Below are 16,225 nucleotides of genomic sequence, written 5' to 3'. Positions count from 1 at the left end.
TTTGAACCTGGGAGGCAGAGGTTGCAGTGAGCAGAGATCGCGCCATTGCATTCCAGTCTGGGCAGAAAGAGTGAAACTTCGTCTAAAACAAACAAACAAACACAACAAAAATTGTATTTTATTTATTGTAGAGATGAGAAGTCTTGCCATGTTGCCCGGGCTGGTCTCCAACTCTTGGGCTTAAGAGATCCTCCTGCTTCGGGCTCCCTCAGTGCTGAGATTTCAGGCGAGCACTACCTCGCCCAGCCTAAAAACATTTTTCAGTGGATTTTCTAGTTACCCAAAGTGATACAGGATTTCTTCTGGGAAGCTAAAGTCCTTTCTGTCCCTCCTTATCTCAACTCCGAGATGATGGTGGGGAGGGTCTCTTTTCATCCTGCCCTCTTTGCCTTCAAACACGTGTCTACACATGCCTCAGGGGACTCTGGGTTTCTTGCTGGGTCATAAACTTCTCCTGTCTGGGCTGGGCACAGTGGCTCACGCCTGTAATCCCAGCACATTGGGAGGCCGAGATGGGAGGATCACTTAAGGTCAGGAGTTCGAGAACAGCCTGGCCAACATGGTGTGACCCTGTCTCTACTAAAAATACAAAAATTAGCTGGGTGTGGTGGCACACGCCTATAGCTACTTGGGAGGCTGAGGCCTAAGAATCGTTTGAACCCAGGTGGCAGACGTTGCAGTGAGCTGAGATGGTGCCACTGCCCTCCAGCCTGGGCAACAGAGCGAGACTCCGTCTCAAAACAAAAACAAAAACAAAAAAACAACAACAAAAAACTGCCCCCGTCTGGGCCTCAGTTGTCTCGTCTGTAAAATGGGTTTAATGGTCATTGAAGCACTTTCCAGAGTGTCTGTGAGTTAGTTGCACAAAAAGCTGGTCTGGGCAGGGTGGAATTGGGGGTCTCCTCTGGTGGTCTGTACATCTTGGTAGGAAAACACACCAGGAGTGGATGATCCTGTTTCCCTAGTTCGAATGCTTGGTGCACAGTGGGTGTGTGTGGCCTAATGCTGCCGGTGCACCCACTGTGTATCTGCATTTGAATAATGTGTGTGCACTCAGCTGTTTCCACGTGGGGCCCAGTGGCTTCCCGTAGACCAGGGCTTCTGAACCTCAGCACTCTTGACATTTGGGGCCACATCATTTTTTGCTCTGGGGGACTGTTCTGTGCCTTGTAGGATTTTTTTTTTTTTGCAGGGGAGATGAAGTCTTGCTATGTTGCCCAGACTGGCCTTGGACTCCTGGCCTCAACTGATCCTCCTGCCTTGACTTCCTGAAGTGCTGGGATCACAGGCTTTAGTCACCTTGCCCAGTCCCTTGTAGGACATTGAGCGTCCCTGAACTGGACCCACTAAATGTCAGGAGTACCCCTGCCCCCAATTTTTTTTTTTTTTTTTTTTGAGATGGAGTCTCACTCTGTCGCCCAGGCTGGAGTGAGGTGGAATGATCTTGGCTCACTGCAACCTCTGCCTCCCAGGTTCAAGTGATTCCCCCACCTCAGCCTCTCGAGTAGCTGGGATTACAGGCACTCACCACCACACCTGGTTAATTTTTGTATTTTTGGTAGAGACGGGATTTTCCCCATGTTGGCCACGCTAGTCTCAAACTCCTCACCTCAAGTGATCCTCCCACTTTGGTCTCCCAAAGTGCTGGGATTACAAGTGTGAGTCACTGTGTCTGGCCCCCTGCCCCAGTTTTACAGCCGGAAATACCTTCAGACATTGCCAAATGTCTCCTGGGGGACGGAGTCACCCTCATTGAGATCCATAGCTGTATATACTTCTGGGAGGTACACATACAGGTCAGAAACAGACTCTGATACAGGGTTGGAGGGCAAGTGGTTTATTTGGGAAATGAACACTGGAAACCTGGGGAGGGGAGAAGAGAGATGACAAGGGATATCAGACAGGTTGTCACTGTGGAAAACTGAAGCCTGACCCCTCCAGGGATCTCTGGGAGACTGTGGATTAGGCATCTGCTGGGGAGGGAGCTGGGGTATTTATCCACCAACTCATTCCATCTCTGGCTCAGGGCTACTCCCAGGGATGTTAATTTCCCCCACTTCTGTCTCCTGTTCCAGTACACTGAAGTAAGTGATCAGGTCCCAGATGTGGCCAGGGTCCAGCAGGACATCTCTGCAGCGGTTTCTCTTCCTTTTGGGGCGGCTCTTCCTGGGGGTCTCTTTGGGCTGTGCGAGCCAGGCTGTGCGAGCCCACCCGGATGTCTGCAGCCGGCTGTGTGTATATTTGGTGTGCCAGTGTGTGTTTATCTGCCATGCATGTGTTTGCGTCTGTATTTATCTGGCACAAGTGTGCTTGTCTTTGTTTTCCCTTCTGCTCCATCTCCACGAATGTGGGGGAAACTTCTGTTTTTAATCAGGGGCTAGGGAACTGTCTTACTGCCACATTAGCAACTGTGTTATTAATGAGGCCGATCAGAAGTGATTTTTCATACTTGCCCCGAGGTCTAAGTCAAGGCACCATGCCTGAAGTCCTCCCAGAGGGTAGCCTCAAAGCCCCGCCGGCTTCTTGTATGCCCAAGAGGGAAACTGAGGCACAGTGAGGGAAAGGGAGTTAACACCTATTGGAAACTGATTACCTGCAAAGCATTTCACATGCACAAATGCTTAATGAGTTCTTATGCCTACTACATATAAGGAAAGAAATTCATGTTCTCATTTACTGATGAGGAAGCTGAGGCTGGGGTAAGGTCCAGAGCTCTTGTGGAAGCTGATGGCTCTGGGGTCTCCAACACCCATTTCTTTGTTCCTTTCAAATGGCAACCATTCTTGTGTGGGGAGGGGATGGAGCAGGGTATCACTCTGCTGCCCAGACTGGAGTGCAGTGGCACAGTCTCAGCTCACTGCAACCTCTGCCTCCTGTCTCCTGGGTTCAAGAGATTCTCTTGCCTCAGCCTCCCAAGTAGCTGGGATTAGAGGTGCGTGCCACCATGCCTGGCTAATTTTTGTATTTTTGGTAGACACAAGGTTTCACCATGTTGACCAGGCTGGTCTCTGTCACACACGTCCATGTGAAGACAGTCCACCAAACAGGATTTGTGTGAGCAGTAAAGCTTTTTAATCACCTGGGTGCAGGCGGGCTGAGTCCGAAAAGAGAGTCAGCAAAGGGTGGTGGGATTATCATTAGTTCGTATAGGTTTGGGATAGGTGGTGGAGTTAGGAGCAATTTTTTTTTTTCCTGGAGTATAGTGGTGCGATCTCGGCTCACTGCAAGCTCCACCTCCCAGGTTCACGCCATTCTCCTGCCTCTGCCTCCTGAGTAGCTGGGACTACAGGCGCCTGCCACCACGCCTGGTTAATTTTTTGTTAATTTTTAGTAGAGACCGGGTTTCACAGTGTTAGCCAGGATGGTCTCCATCTCCTGACCTCGTGATCCACCCGCCTCGGCCTCCCAAAGTGCTGGAATTACAGGCGTGAGCCACGGCGCCTGGCCAGGAGCAATCTTTTTGCAGGGAGGGAGGGGGTGGATTGTACAAAGTACATTCTCAAGGTGGGCAGGGAGAATATTACAATGTACCTTCTCAAGGGTGGGGAGGGTGTATGGTACAAAGTACATTCATAAGGGCGGGGGAGTATCACAAAGTACATTATCACAAGGGTGGGGAGGGTGTATTGTCACAAAGACATTGATCAGTTAGGGTTGGGCCAGAACAAATCACAATGGTGGAATGTCATCAGTTAAGGCAGGAACTGGCTATTTTCACTTCTTTTGTGGATCTTCAGTTGCTTCAGGCCATCTGGATGTCTACGTGCAGGTCACAGGGGATATGATGGCTTAGCTAGGGCTCAGAGGCCTGACAAGTCTCGAACTCCTGACCTCAAGTGATCCGCCTGCCTTGGCCTCCCAAAGTGCTGGGATTATAGGCATGAACCACTGTGCCTGGCCTCAGATGGCAACCATTCTTAAAGCTCTCCAGGACTGTTGGTGCTCAGCAGTGCCTCAGTTTCCCCTTCTGGTCACCATGAGTCCTTCCCAGCTGGCTCTGGGCAAACCAGCCCTCGGGCGTCTGAAGAGTCCCTGCTGCTTGGCAGGGTGCTGGGGTTCTTGTACTTTCCTCCTGTGGATGCTCCAGGCCCAGGGGCCTGGCTGGCTCTGTGAACACAGATATTAATTAGCATTCATTAATAACCCCTGTGCGGTGAGAGTGGCTCTGGTGGATCCTTGGGCTCTGAAATACCTAGAAGCTGACTCAGGTCCCCAGAGCATGGCAGTTGCTGCCTGGGCCAAGAGCAGGGCCTATGTGTCATCTGAAATGTCTTTTTTCTTTTTTTTTGAGATGGGGGTCTCATGTTGCCCAGGCCGGTCTCGAACTCCTGACCTTGTGATCTGCCCACCTCAGCCTCTCAAAGTGCTGGGATTGCAGGTGTGAGCCACCACGCCTGGCCTACCTGGAAGGTCTTAACCAGTCAGGGCTTCTCCCTTGCTCAGTCCTGGGGGAATAGGCTGCAGTCCCTGTTTCTCCCTGTGGTTATAGAACATTTGTGCTGAAAGAGATCCTCATTCCACCGCCCAGGAGATGGAGCCCGTGGTCCCCCAGAGGGTCCCATGGTCAGTTCCCGAGGCTCAAGTCCCTGCTCTGGCACCCACCTGACCTCAGGCAAGTTGCTTACTTGCTCCTTGCCTCCGTTTCCTCATCTATATCATGAAGGTATTTTCTGCTTTGCAAGGTTGTTGGAATACATAAATGACCCTCTGTGTTTCATGTCACATACACGTAAGGGCTCAGCAGCCACTGAGACCAGCTCTGCCTCTTACCAGCTGTGTGATCTGCTCACCGACAATCCATGTACCTGGGTATCAGTTTTCTGTCTGTAAAATGGGGCTGTCGACCAGGCGCGGTGGCTCATGCCTGTAATCTCAGCACTTTGGGAGGCCAAGGCAGGCTGATCACCAGAAGTCAGGAGTTGGAGACCAGCCTGGCCAACATGGCGAAACCCCGTCTCTATTAAAAATACAAAAATTAGCCAGGTGTGGTGGCACTTGCCTGTAGTCTCAGCTACTCAGGAGGCTGAGGCAAGAGAATCGCTTGAACCCGGGAGGCAGAAGTTGCAGTGAGCTGAGATTGCGCCATTTCACTCCAGCCTGGTGACAAAGTGAGACTGTGTCTTGAAAAAAAAAAAAAAAAACGAAAAAAGATATGTTGATTCTGGTGTGGTGGCTCATGCCTGTTTCCAGGCTATAATTTGAATTTCGAGAGGCTGAGGCAGGAGGATTGCTTGAGGCCAGGGGTTTGAGGTTGGTCTGGGCAACATAGCAAGACCCTATCTCTATTAAAAACAAACAGACAAAAAACAAAAAACAGAAGGCTGAGTGTAGTGGCTCATGCCTGTAATCCCAGCATTTTGGGAGGCTGAGGTGGGTAGATTGCTTGAGATCGGGAGTTTGAGACCAGCCTAGGTAACATGATGAAACCCCATCTCTACCAAAAATACAAAAATTAGCCGGGCGTGGTGGCGTGCAGGAGGCTAAGGCACAAGAATTACTTGAACCTAGGAGGCAGAGGTTGCAGTGAGTGGAGATCATGCCACTGCACTCCAGCCTGGGCAACAGAGCGAGACCGTCTCAAAAAAAAAAAAATATTGGCCAGGCGCAGTGGCTCGCGCCTGTAATCCCAGCACTTTGGGAGGCCGAGGCGGGCGGATCACGAGGTCAGGAGATTGAGACCATGGTGAAACCCCGTCTCTACCAAAAATACAAAAAATTAGTCAGGCGTGGTGGCGGGTGCCTGTAGTCCCAGCTACTCAGAAGGCTGAGGCAGGAGAATGGCGTGAACCTGGGAGACAGAGCTTTCAGTGAGCCGAGATTGTGCCACTGCACTCCAGCCTGGGTGACAGAGCGACTCTTGTCTCAAAAAATATATATATATGTTGAAGTCCTGACCCTCAGTTCTCCTGAATGAATTATTTAGAAACAGGGTCTTTGCAGATATAATCAGTTAAGTTAATGTGAGGTCACATTGGATTAGGGTGGACCCTAAATCCAATATGACTGGTGTCTTTATTTATTTATTTATTTAATTTTTTTTTAGACAGAGTCTTGCCCTGTTGCCCAGGCTGGAGTGCAGTGGTGCAATCATAGCTCACTGCAGCCTCAACCTCCAGGGCTCAGGGGATCCTCCCACCTTAGTCTCCCAAGTAGCTAAGATTACAGGTGAGCACCACCATGCTTGGCTAATTTTGTATATATTTTTGTAGAGACAGGGTTTTGCTATATTGCCCAGGCTGGTCTTGAACCCTTGGGCTCAAGCAACCCTCCCACTTTGGCCTCCAAAAGTGCTGGGATTACATGCGTGAACTACTGTACCTGGCTGCACTTCACTTTTTTTTTTTTTTTTTTTTTTGAGACAGAGTCTCACACTGTCACCTCGCCCAGGCTGGAGTGCAGTGGTACAATCTTTGCTCACTGCAACCTCTGCCTCCTGGGTTCAAGCGATTCTCCTGTCTCAGCCTCCTAAGTAGCTGGGACTACAAGCACATACCACCAAGCCCAGCTAATTTTTGTATTTTTAGTAGAGATGGGGTTTCACCATGTTGGCCAGGCTGGCCTCGAACTCGTGACTTCAAGTGATCCACCTACCTCAGCCTCCCAAAGTGCTGGGATTACAGACATGAGCCACTGCACACGGCCTGCACTTCACATTTTAATGCACTCTGCCAAGCTGCTCCCCAAAAGTGCTATGCAGGTTACACTCCCTTCCAAATGGAACCTTTCTAAGAATTTATTTCAAATATAGGTCATAGCTGCCCAGCGATGCTGCCTTCTGGTCATAATAGTGGTTTTGTCCAGAGTGAGAGAGGCGCGGAGGCTTTCTTTATTTTGTTTTATTTTATTTTTTAAGAGATGGGGTCTCTGTCAGCCAGGCTGGAGTACAGTGGTGCGATCATAGCTCACTGTAGCCTCAAACTCCTGGGCTCAAGTGATCCTCCCACCTCAGCCTCCCAAACAGCTGGGCCTACAGGCATGCACTACCATGCTCAGCTAATTTTTTTTGTTAAGAGATGAGATCTCACTATGATACCCAGGCTGGTCTTTTTTTTGACGTGGAGTCTCGCTTTGTTGCCCAGACTGGAGTGCAGTGACATGATCCCGGCTCACTGCAGCCTCTGCTTCCTGGGTTCAAGTGATTCTCCTGCCTCAGCTTCCCAACTAGCTGGGAATACAGGCATGAGCCACCATGCCCAGCTAATTTTTGTATTTTTAGTAGAGATGGGGTTTCATCATGTTGGCCAGGCTGGTCTTGAACTCCTGGCCTCAAATGATCCTCCTGCCTCTGCCTCGCAAAGCACTGGATTACCGGCATGAGCCACCATGCCTGGCCTTGCAGAGGCTTTCTTAACCTGTTCCTTGTGTGTTGAGTCCCTCTCTGAGATGTGGTTTGCCTGAACTCCAAAGGGCCTGGGAGATCTAGGATATGGTTGATCTGAGAGATGATCTCAGTAAACATGGGTAGGCGAGAAGGGGAGTGAGGAAGGGAAGGGCAGGTAGCCAATGAAGGGTGTTTATGAGCCAGTTTCCACTGTGGGCAATTCAACTGTGCTGGAGAATGCTGAAACCAAATAGAACACACTCCGAGGGTTCCCACCTAGGGGCGAGGGAGCTGGGATATTTATCCACCCATTCCCATCAGCCATTGCTCAAGGACTGCTCCAGGAGAGTGTTTCTTCTCCAGAACTTTCCACCCACTCAGCAACCAGAGCCACTTCTCGGGAGCTGGTTCTTAGAAGCTGTGGGGTTAGAGTGCCCAGGAGTGCTTGGGGGACATGAGTGGGTGTTGACATTCTGGGGAGGGGGAGACAGAGGATAAAAAGAACGAATAAAGCATAGACCATGTTCAAAGCGGGGCTGGCGCAGTGGCTCACACCTGTAATCCCAGCACTTTGGGAGGCCGAGGCAGGTGGATCACTTGGGATCAGGAGTTTGAGACCAGCCTGGCTAACCTGGTGAAACCCCCTCTTTACTAAAAAAAAATATATATAAAAATTAGCCAGGTGGTGGTGTGTGCCTGTAATCCTAGCTACTCAGGAGGCTGAGGTGGGAGAATCAGTTGAACCCGAGAGGCAGAGGTTGCAGTGAGCCGAGATCATGCCCCTGCACCCCAGCCGGGGCAACAGAGTAAGACTGTCTCAACAAAACAAAACAAAACAAAACAACAAAAAGGGGTTAGTATTGGGGGAAAAAAAGAAAATTAGACCAGGCCAAGATAAGGTGAAGAGGCTGTGGAGGAAGGTTCCTAGCATCTAGCTTGGCACCCAGGAGGCAACAATAAATGTTCTGTTGCTTTTCTCTGGTCCATGGGGTGAAGCGGGGAGAGAGAGAGAGAGAGAGAGAGAGAGAGAGAGAGAGAGAGAGAGAATGAGAGAATGCCCTGGTGTAGTGGGAGCCTGGGCGGGGGAGGAGAAAAGTGGGGAGGGAGCCAGTGTTAATGATGCTGAAAAGTAATCGGCCCTTCTCTCTGGGAGGCGGTGGAACTCTAATTAGAATGAAAATGTAGTTTAATGAGGATGAAAACGGTAATTGTGCCAGGCAGTGCAGTTCAGAAGTGTGGCTTTCTCTTGGGGCACCTTGCCAGGCTCTGAGGCTCTGGGCATGGGTGAGAAGGACTCAGGGCTGGGAAGGCAAGGGATGATCAGTGCCTCAGTTTCCCCCCAAAGGGTCCTCCTGCTGGCATGGGGTAAAGAGCCTGTGCAGAGCCCCGCCTGCCCCTGGGGCTGGTTCCAGGTGCCCAGAGCCACGTTTTTCCATCCCACACTTTATTCCTAATAATAGTACAACCATCCGTGGAACCATATCAGTGATGCCGTTTATTGAGTACCTACTATGTGCCAGGTAACATTCTAACCCCTTCACAGATGCTAACTCAGATAATCCTTAAAATTATCCTCATTTTACAGATGAGAACACTGAGGCACAGATAAACCACAGACCCTGGTAGGGATATTTTAAGGAGTGGGTGAGGGCCGGGTGTGGTGGCTCACACCTGTAATCCCAGCACTTTGGGAGGCCAAGGCAGATGGATCACTTGAGGTCAGGAGTTAGAGATCAGCATGGCAAAACCCCATCTCTACTAAAAATAGAAAAATTAGCCGGATGTAGTGGTGCATGCTTGTAATCCCAGCTACTCAGGAGGCTGAAGCAGGAGAATCGCTTGAACTCGGGAGGCGGAGGTTGCAGTGAGCTGAGATTGTGCCACTGCATTCCAGCCTGGATGACAAAGAAGGACTCCATCTCAAAAAAAAAAAAAAAAAAAAAAGTGGGTGAGGAGAAAGGTGGAATATGGTAGCCAGGTGCCTCTTTATTTATTTTCTTTTTCTTTCTTTCTTTTTTTTTTTTTTTTTTTGAGACAGAGTCTTGCTCTGTTGCCTAGGCTGGAGTGCAGTGGTGTGATCTTGGCTCACTGCAACCTTTGCCTGCTGAGTTCAAGCGATTCTCGTGCCTCAGCTTCCTGAGTAGCTGGGATTACAGGCATACACCACCACATCCGGCTGATTTTTGTGTTTTTAGTAGAGACGGGGTTTTGCCACATTGGTCAGGCTGGTCTCGAACTCCTGGCCTAAAGTGATTTGCCTGCCTCGGCCTCCCAAAGTGCTGGGATTACAGGAGTGAGTCACTGCTCCTGGCCATCCTTCTTTCTTTAACCAGGTGGGTGCTGGGGGCATGAAGGAATCGCCAGCCATCGAGGCCAGGGGATCTTCTCCCTCCTCCTCCCCCTGGCCCAGGTTCCTCACTGTTTCTGCACTTCACTTCTCTGTAAAGCTCTAATCACGCCTCTCCACTCGAAGGTGGGCGTGGCTAAATGAGAAGGTGTGGTTTATGTACAGTGGGCATGGTTTGACACACAGTGGGCGTGGCTTGAAGCGCATTCTGCGTGGCCGAATTTACCAACCCATCTTAACTTGGAGGAATCAGAAACTGGGGCCATAGCAGTGAACTACAGGACCCAGACACAAAGCTGTGGCTTCTGGCTCCAGGGCCTGAGCTTTCTTGTCATGGAAAGCTGAAGGGTACTTCAAGTGTTCTGGGTAAGACTGAGGTTCATAAGACCTCAAAGTCTCTGCTTTTGTTTCTCGAGGAACCACCAATAAAATGCAACCTACAATGAGGCCTAGACAGAAAAGCAATGTTCATTGAGGCCAGCTGGGCAATAAAAGGAGATCTAGCTGGACTTCCTCAAGGGAGTCTCTGATCAGAGGAGATTGCCAGCCTGGGCAGCATAGTGAGACCCCATCTCTATAAAAATAATTTTAAAAAAATTATCTGGGCATGGTGGCACGCACCTTTAGTCCCAGCTACTCGGGAGGCTGAGGCAGGAGGATGGCTTGAGCCCAGGAGGTTGAGACTGCAGTGATTGCAGTGAGCTATGATGGTGCCACTGTATTCCAGCCTGGGCAACAGAGTAATGCTCTGTCTCAAGAAAGAAAAGAAAAATAAAAGATCAGGGGAGATTAGATTGTTTGCCATGTATATGGCAGACAAATCATTAAGAGCCTTAATATACAAAAAGCATACATGAATCAATAATAAAAAAAAGACAAACATCCCAAATGTGAAATTGGCACAGGTCTTGAATAGGGGGTTCACAAAGGAATGAGAGAGCTTAACAAATCTCTGTAAAGATGCTCAATCTGACCTTTCAGCTGAAGAATCACTTTTGCTTGTCAAGCTTATGAGTGTGTGTGAAGTTTTGGGACTGCACACTTGAGCGCGGTCATGGTAGTTTAAATTGACACAACTTTTTTTTGAGACAGGGTCTCACTATGTCACCCATGCTGGAGTGCAGTGGCACAGTCATGGCTCACTGCAGCCTCAACCTCCTAAGCTTAAGGAATCCTCCCACCTCAGCCTGCCAAATAGCTGACTACAGGTACACGTCACCACACCCAGCTAATTTTTAAAAAACTTTTTGTAGAGATGGGGTCTCACAACTTGCCCAGGCTGGTCTCAAACTCCTGAGCTCAAGTGATCCTCCCTCCTCAGCCACCCAAAGTGCTAGGATTACAGATGTGAGCCACCATGTCCGGCCACAATACAACTTTTTTGGGAGGGCGTTCTAGATATTAGTATTAAACTTTTAAGTGTGTGGATTCTCTGACCCAGCAAATCCACCTCTAGGAACTTATGTCAGGGAGATAATCAGTCAAATAGGCAGAGAACTATAAAGAATAGGCCAGGAGCGGTGGCTCACGCCTGTAATCCCAGCACTTTGGGAGGCTGAGGCAGGCGGATCACCTGAGGTCAGGAGTTCGAGACCAGCCTGGCCAACATGGTGAAACCCCATCTCTACTAAAAATAGAAAAATTAGCCAGGCATGGTGGCGGGCACCTGTAATCCCAGCTACTCGGGAGGCTGAGGCAGGAGAATTGCTTGTACCTGGGAGGCAGAGGTTGCAGTGAGCCGAGATTACACTCCAGCCTGGGGGACAAGAGCGAGACTTCGTCTCAAAAAAAGAAAAGAAAAGAAAAGAATAACGCAGGGTGGTTAAGAGCTCTGGAATCAGACAGCCAGGGTTCGAATTCTGGCTTCACCACCTTCAAGCTGTGTGACCTGAGTCATAAGGTTTATTGTTAAGATTCCCAGATTTTCTCATCGGTAAAATAGGCCTCTCATGAGGACTCCATGAGGCAAAGTGTGTGAAATGCTTAGCCTTCTGCTAGGCACATAGAGGGTGCTTGCTGTTATCATCATGAAGAAAAGCATTAAAAGAGGCCGGAGGCCAGGCGCAGTGGCTCACACCTGTAATCCCAGCACTTTGGAGGCCGAGGCAGGCGGATCACGAGGTCAGGAGATCGAGACCATCCTGGCTAACATGGTGAAACCCCGTCTCTACTAAAAACACAAAAAATTAGCCAGGCATGGTGGCGGGCACCTGTAGTCCCAGCTACTCAGGAGGCTGAGGCAGGAGAATGGCGTGAACCCAGGAGGCGGAGCTTGCAGTGAGCCGAGATCGCACCACTGCACTCCAGCCTGGGTGACAGAGCGAGACTCTGCCTCAAAAAAAAAAAAAAAAAGAGGCTGGAAACAATTGAGGTACCTGGGCTCTGGGGATTTTTTGTAGAGATGGGGTTTATTGGCTACATGAAAGTGGGCTGGGCATGGTGGCTCATGCCTGTAATCCCAGCACTTTGGGAGGCCCAGGTGGGAGGATCGCCTGAGCCCAGGAGTTCAAGACCAGCCTGGGCAACATAGCCAGATCTCAACTCTACAAAAACTAAAAAAAATTAGCCAGGCATGGTAGCACACGTCAGTACTCCCAGCTACTTGGGAGGCTGAGGGGGGAGGATTGCTTGAGCCCAAGGAAGTGGAGGCTGCAGTGAGCTGCGTATTGCACCACTGCACTCCAACCTGGGTGACAGAATAAGACCCTGTTTCAACAAAGAAAAGAAAATTAAAAGCTGGGCACGATGGCTCACACCTGTAATCTCAGCACTTTGGGAGGCTGAGGTGGGCAGATCACTTGAGGTCACGAGTTCCAGACCAGCCTGGCTAACATGGTGAAACCCTGTCTCTACTAAAAATACAAAAATTAGCTGGGTGTGTTGGTGGATGCCTATAATCCCAGCTACTTGGGAGGCTGAGGCAGGAGAATCGCTTGAACCCAGGAGGTGAAAGTTGCAGTGAGCCGAGATCTCGCCACTGCCCTCCAGCCTGGGTGATAAGGTGGCTCAGTCTCAAAAAAAAAAAAAAAGAAAGAAAATTCAAGTGCTAAAACTTACATTCATTGACACAGCGTGACCTCTGGGATATATTAATTGAAAAAAAAGAAAACCAGTTTCAAACATCATAACCACATCTTTCAAGTACTTTGATCGTGAATCAAAGAATTAATTTTTTACATTGCAATGTAGGTCTTCTACCCAGGTTTGGAACTAAAAACAAAGTTTCAGGAAGTCATAGTAATATGTCTACTGTGCAGTGGGTTCTGATATTTTCTAGTCTCTTTTGTTCCATTTTAAAAGGCTGGTCATTTTCGCAATTACAGTATTTTTCTCTTTAAGGTTCTGGTTAATGTAACCCAGACTCCCAGTAACAAGGATGTCTAGATAGTGACTAAGGAAAGGATGAAGGAAGACAGGGAAAGGGTATTTCCAATCCACTAGGCTTGATTTTTTTTTTTTAATTTTTTAGACAGAGTTTTGCTCTTGTATCCTAGGCTGGAGTGCAATGGTACAATCTTGGTTTGCTGCAAGCTCTGCCTCCTGGGTTCAAGTGATTCTCCTGCCTCGGCCTCCCAAGTAGCTGGGATTACAGGCATGCGCCACCACGCCTGGCTAATTTTTTTCTATTTTTAGTAGAGATGGGATTTCACCATGTCAGTCAGGCTGGTCTTGAACTCCTGACCTCAGGTGATTCACCGGCCTCAGCCTTCCAAAGTGCTGGGATTACAGGTGTGAGCCACCGGGCCCGGCCCTCTAGCTTGATTTTATTTCCATTAGCAGTTGTAGTGTATATGTGTGCATCTGTCATCCCAGAACTTTGGGAGGCCAAGGCAGGCAGATCGCATAAGCCCAGGAATTTGAGACCAGCCTGGGCAACATGGTGAAACCCCATCTCTACCAAAAATACAAAAATTAGCCAGGTGTGGTGGCATGCATCTGTAGTCCCAGCTACTGGGGAGGCTGAGGTGGGAGGATCACTTGACCCCAGAAGGTTGAGGCTGCAGTCAACCATGATCAGGTGCCACTGCACTCCAGCCTGGGCAACAAAGAGAGACCCTGTCTCAAAAAAAAAAAAAAAAAGTGTATATGTATGAACTCATGTGTATGTGTGTGTGTGTGTACGTTTGTGTGTGTGTTTTTGAGACACAGTCTTGCTCTGTTGCTCAGGCTGGAGTGCAGTGGTGAGATCTCAGTTACTGCAACCTCTGCCTCCCAGGTTCAGCGATTCTCCTTCCTCAGCCTTTTGAGTAGGTGGGACTATAGGCGCACCACCAAGCCCAGCTTTTTTTTTTTTTTTTTTTTTTTTTTTTGAGACGGAGTCTCACGCTGCTGCCCAGGCTGGAGTGCAGTGGCGCGATCTCGGCTCACTGCAAGCTCCGCCTCCTGGGTTCACGCCATTCTCCTGCCTCAGCCTCCTGAGTAGCTGGGACTACAGGCGCCCACCACCGTGCCCAGTTAATTTTTTGTATTTTTAGTAGAGACGGGGTTTCACTGTGGTCTCGATCTCCTGACCTTGTGATCCGCCCGCCTCGGCCTCCCAAAGTGCTGGGATTACAGGCTTGAGCCACCGCGCCCGGCCGACTTTTTTTTTTTTTTTTTTTAAGTAGAGGCGGTGTTTCACCATGTTGGCCAGGGTGGTTTCGAACTCTGACCTCAGGTGATCCACCAGCCTCCGCCTCCTAAAGTGTTGGGATTACAGGCGTGAGCCACCACGCCCAGCCAGTGCGTGTGTCTTTGTGTGTCTTTGCATATTGTGTGTATGACCAGGCTGAGACCCGTGAGGGATTTGCTTCAGGCTGGCTTTGAGTATATCACTTTTTTGTGTGCGTAGCAACAGGGTCTCACTTTGCCACCTAGGCTGGTCTCGAACTCCTTGCTTCAAGCAATCCTCCCACCTCGGCCTCCCGAAGTGCTGGGATGACAGGTGTGAGCCACCATGCTCGAGCCTTGGGTGCATAATTTAAGAGGGTATCAAAAAACTTAGTCATTGAGATAAATATTTTAATGCAATATAATTTTAAAAATTAAACCTGGGTGCAATGGTTCACGCCTGTAATCCCAGCTCTCTGGGGGACTGAGGCGGATGGGTCACCTGAGGTCAGGAGTTTAAGACCAGGCTGGCCAACGTGGTAAAACTTTGTCTCTACTAAAAATACAAAAATTAGACAGACGTGGTGGCATGCGCCTGTAATTTCAGCTACTAGGGAGGCTGAGGCATGAGAAGCGCTTGAACCCAGGAGGCAGAGGTTGCAGTGAGCCGAGATTGTGCTGCTGCACTCCAGCCTGGGTGACAGATGGAGACCCTTTCTTAAAAAAAAAAAAAAAAAAAAAGAATGGTTCTTTTGCAGCAACATGGATAGAGCTGAAGGCCATTATCTTAAGTGAAACTAACCAGACACAGAAAGTCAAACACTGTATGTTATCACTCCTAAGTGGGTGCTGAAATCTAAGCACACATAGACATGGAGAATGAAAAGATGGACAATAGAGACTCAGAAGGGTGAGGGGATGGATGATGAGAAAATTCTTTTTTTTTTTTCCCAAGACGGAGTCTTGCTCGTCGCCCAGGCTGGAGTGCAGTGGCGTGATCTAAGCTCATTGCAACCTCCACCTCCCAGGTTCAAGCAATTCTCCTGCCTCAGCCTCCCGAGTAGCTGGGATTACAGGCGGCCACCACCACACCCGGGTAATGTGTGTGTGTTTAGTAGAGACGGGGTTTCACCATGTTGGCCGGGATTCCTGACCTCGTGATCTGCCCGCTTTGGCCTCCCAAAGTGCTGGGATTACAGGCGTGAGCCACGGCGCCCAGCCTCTTTTCTTTTTCTTTTTCTTTTTTTTTTTTAATATAGTGATGGGGTCTTACCATGTTGCCCAGGCTGTTCTCAAGCTCCTGGGCTCAAGCGATCCTCTTGTCTTGCCCTCCAAAAGTGCTGGGATTGCAGGCCTGAGCCACTGCGCCTGGCCCTGGTAACTCTTGAATGGGGTAAAAGTGGGCACAGACAGGCCCCACGATGGTCCAGCCTCCAAAGCGCAGTCACCTGGGTCTTCCCCTCCAGCCAGCCTCCGGGACAAGGGGAATCTCAGTGGCTGAGACTTCTGGGGATGGAGAAGGAGGGGCATCCGGGGAGGGAGAGCAGAGCCCGGCGTGCGGCATGGGAGGAGGCTCCGCCCAACTCGAGTCCCCTCCCGGGGGCTGGGCTGGCGGGAAGGGCCCGGGCTGCCGGGCAGGCAGAAACGGAGCCTGGGAGTCTGCTATCGACCGCCTGGGCCGCGGTAGGGAAGCTTTTAGATCTGCCCGCTCGTCCCGGAGGGGGGCAAGGGCGAGGCTCCCACTTCCCTACAGAGGGGAGGCCCGGGGGTTTCCTGTCACCCCCACATACCACCCACCAGCAAGGCTTGCAGGCTAGCCTCCGAACTCCAAAATCCGGTCGCTGGAAATGGAATTACTTTTCCTGGAACTTTATTGAGGGTTAATTTACATGCGGTGAAGTCCCATGCCTGCACGTATTATTTGCATGCACGACCCCCTGCCTCCACCCCATCAAAGTAAGGAACAT

At 49.9% G+C, this 16,225-nt stretch overlaps 2 long non-coding RNA genes across 2 annotated transcripts in view; one reads left to right on the top strand and one right to left on the bottom strand.

Annotated features, from left to right (window-relative positions):
• The window catches only part of LOC105497664 (uncharacterized), an 82,147-nt gene that overhangs the window by 23,418 nt on the left and 42,504 nt on the right, over positions 1-16,225 (top strand). The window lies entirely within an intron of this gene.
• LOC105497622 (uncharacterized) lies at positions 3,608-16,033 on the bottom strand. Its single transcript, XR_011617618.1, has 2 exons — positions 15,532-16,033; positions 3,608-4,107 (listed from the first exon to the last, which is right to left on the bottom strand). It is a non-coding gene; the product is annotated as an uncharacterized lncRNA (long non-coding RNA).

Source organism: Macaca nemestrina, chromosome 20 (assembly GCF_043159975.1).
Source record: "Macaca nemestrina isolate mMacNem1 chromosome 20, mMacNem.hap1, whole genome shotgun sequence".
NCBI lineage: Eukaryota > Metazoa > Chordata > Mammalia > Primates > Cercopithecidae > Macaca > Macaca nemestrina.
The sequence above is the reverse complement of the archived record's forward strand: the minus strand, read 5'-3'. Positions and strand labels throughout refer to the sequence as shown.